Here is a 3849-nt window from a genome sequence, read left to right as displayed (position 1 = left end):
TCCGAGGCCCATTCAAAGGAGATGCTCAGATAATAGGTTGCTTGTTTTAGGAGCAATAGAAGGGATCTCCAAGAAAGGATTGAGGGAAGGATTTCTAAACCTTGGTGAAAGGATTTTCAACAAAAGAGTTATGCCTAGATCAAGGTTTCCTAGAAAGGGAGGAGGACCTCTCTTAAGGATTTGTGAAATATAGATCATACAAAGGATGGGACCATAAGAGACACCTAGGGGATACAAGTGGGGCCTAGGGTTTGGGGTGATCGTCAATGATATGACTAGTTAAAGCAAGAATTAGAAGAAAAATGTCGAAGAAAGGTTAACTTTCAATGAGTTTTTGAGAGAAAATGATCCTAGAAATGCCTCTAACCAATGAAGGTGAAGAATATAAATGATTTTTGAGCTAGGGCTTGAGATTTACCCAAACTAGCAATGGAAAATGTTTGAAACTTTTAGGGCACTTAGAGAAAGAAACAACGCAATAGTGTACCCATTTATACCTCAAGAAGATGTCTCAAATGCCATGTGTGCTAGGCCCTAGTTGGTCTTCTAGGGTTAGGGCAGAAAAATAGGTCAAGGGAAAAAGAAAAAAATAGGGTACATCATCAAGGATCTAGGACTAGTTCCTGGCTATTGGGAATATTGGAGTCAAAATGATCAAGACTCGGGAACTTCACTCATCAAGGAGGCCTAAAGAAGTAGCTTCACTACTAATGGATGCAGCTACAAAAAAACTTCAGACTTGTATACTTCGATATGAAAGATCTAATGGAATTTCAAGGTAAAAGGTGCACAACCTACCCCTAGGAAAATTCACTCTTCTTGACAAGATGAATAACATATGCAACAGACCAGTATTACAAGTGTTTTATAAATTCGCATTCTATTTTAGTGCAAAATTTAAATCAAAACATATTGGTCCATACATTAGACACAAATTATCGAGAAATTCTAATGAAAATAAGACTTACATGACAAGAGAGTATATCCATCCATCACATTTGAAAAATAGAAGCTCTAAGAGAAAGAGCGAAAATATTCCATTTCACACATCGAAATGCATTTAATGATCTAAATCATTCCACAAATTACAGGTCCGAAATATTTAGAAATATATATCCCAAGAACAAGTTATGATCAAATGAAATGATCAACACATCAATATATATCATCCCTAAGGGGTTAAGTTTAATTAATTAGGCCTAATAATGCCCCAACTAAGAAAAGAATGTGCAAAATTAACATTACTTAGTGACAAGCCCACCAAGATAGATCCATAATACAAAAATAAGCCTCTCAAGAGCGAAAAATGATAGATACAATAGGATGAAGGGTCATTGAAGAGGCCTAGTGGAGTCCAATGTGTGCCAAGATGAATTAATGAACTCCAAACATAGTGATGAAGGGGGTGGCCCCTTGATATCCAAGAAAATGACCTATGGTGCCCCTAAGTGGCTATGGGGGCATAAAACATCCTCATGGGTCTCCAAATGGATTGAAAAAGAATATATCCCATCTGTAAGGGTTGGAAGAATGATGCAAGCCCTCCCATTGTCTCCAATGGTGAGACAAATCCTCATCTGGGCCATCAATCAGTTGGAAAGTATGTGGTGCAAGAGTGTAGCTGATCAAGCTGGTGGTCCAGGTGCATCATAATCGTCAAATAAATGGAACACAAGCAAGCAATGAGTGGAACTGAAGGATCCCATGAAGTGGAAATCTACTCTCTGCTATGGTGGAGGCTTAGGGCTCTCAACATTCACCCTACAAATTCCAATATGACCCTCTGGAGGGCTTAGAATCCATATAGTGAGACCAAACCCAAGATGAAGACCCACTTACAATCATGTACAAGATCCAATGCATCCCCTCACCTTCCAGTACAACCAAACATTAATGTAATTGAGTAAATGAGCTTAGAAATCATGCACCCAATTGGACACTTTATAGTTGCATGCCCTTCCATAGTGGGATTTAGAACGTACATGTGTTCCAAGTTCAAGAATGAGGTTGACCAAGGACCGTATTAGGCGGTTTCAACCTTTAAGGGGAGTGACATTTCCATGTTACATCCATCAAATGGAAAGTCGCATGTGATAAAATGATGGAACAGATTGGGGCATTAGGGGAAGGCTCCAAGACACATGCCATAGTACAAAGGTAACTATGATAGGGGAAGCACACACTTGGGTGTATGAATGAAGGAGGGAGAAATCATGGTACATGAGTTATCCTGACCTTTACTTTTCCACCCTTCTCCATATTCCTTTTTTGTTTTATTGATTTTTCCTTTCATAACTGTTGGGGGCTCTAGGGGATGAGAGCATGAAGTGTAAGATATAGTAGTGAATACCCCCTTAAGGTGGGGCAGTTCATCTCCCACCAAGGGTTGGGACAATCATGAGTTCCTTAATGATGAAGGGGGGAAATATAAAGGGCCCTAGGAACCAAGGTGATGGCCATAATGATAGGGGTATAGCTCATGTTTGGCTTTTTCCCATGTGCTAAATTTGTATGTCCTAGCCATCTTTTGCATTTTATGGTACATTTCTTGTTGAGAGTGGCCAAATTATATTTTCCCTCTCTTTTTAGCTTCATCAACCTTTAGAGCATTGTTCTAAGTCTGACCCAAAATGTAGGCAGGGGGATGGGTAGTCTTACTCGTGGACCCAATGGACAAATGTGGGCCTGAATGGGAAATATGGTGAATGTGGTTATCATGAGCAGAGGGGAGTGATGTGTTGGAAAAGATTGAGATTGGGGGGGGGGGGGGGGGGTGAATCAGTATTCCTTAGCAATTATCACTTTTAAATCTTTTTAGAGCATTAGTTAATCTTCAATTATCATTAATGTTTATGCAATAACAACAGTGAATAAAAGAACATAGGAGGCATAAAAATTTTAGGTGGAAAACCCCCTCTAGGTCAAAAACCATTGAATTCTTTTCTAATAATTCTTTAATCTTCAACTCCAATTGAAAAGAAATCTCCAAATTCCTATAATCTAGAAAAGCATTCTTCTCTATCTCCCACTGGATGGACGCTGCAACACCCGAGATTCTTCAATAGTCAAATGAACGATTTCCCCAACACCCAAAGAGCTACAACTCACCCTAGCACCACCCTACCAACTTGAATTTTTCACAGGCTTGAACCTGTTGGTGACTTCATGCACCAGCCTAGCACCACCCTACCACCCTATAGAAAAATAAAATAAGAATGGACTCTCATAGGGAAAATGGTCCACTTTACAATGATATAGAATGATGTAGAAGAAGATGACACATAAGACCATAACCCCAACTATGACACAACCACCTAATGATGATCTTAGACCCCCCGTCACTACCTCTTCAACTCTTGGCAGATAGACACTTGTACAACTTTTACAAAGATTCTTTTACAATGACTCTGTACAATGATACTTTTACAATGTCTGTATGCAGTGCTGCCCACTTGAAGACTTCATGTGGTGAACTTCTTGCTGTTGTTCTGCACCTTGATTTCTGCTCTTGTCATGCTACTGATCCGAAATTGGATCCTTAAACTCTCTTAAAGCTACTCGAACTCTGTAAAAGCTCATACTGAAGTTTAAAGTCTTTTGGATGTCGAAGCCTATCAGAAATAACCTCTGAACAACGACAATTTGCAGCCAACATAGAGCAATGAGGACCTTCGGTCAAAGCGCATTGACCGGTGGCCCATGGAAACTGTGCATGGTGTAAAAATGGCAGTTAGGAGGCTCAGACTAGAAAATGGAGGCTGTTTCTGATTGCGCTACTAGGCAAAACCCCTTGAGAAGGAAAAGCCTCAAGCGCTCGGTCACCAGGGAAGCCAAGAAACCATGGGAAAA

The sequence above is a fragment of the Pinus tabuliformis genome, chromosome 6 (genome assembly GCF_031772625.1).
Source record: "Pinus tabuliformis cultivar Carrire ecotype Pingquan chromosome 6, CPIR1, whole genome shotgun sequence".
Lineage (NCBI taxonomy): Eukaryota > Viridiplantae > Streptophyta > Pinopsida > Pinales > Pinaceae > Pinus > Pinus tabuliformis.
The sequence above is the reverse complement of the archived record's forward strand: the minus strand, read 5'-3'. Positions refer to the sequence as shown.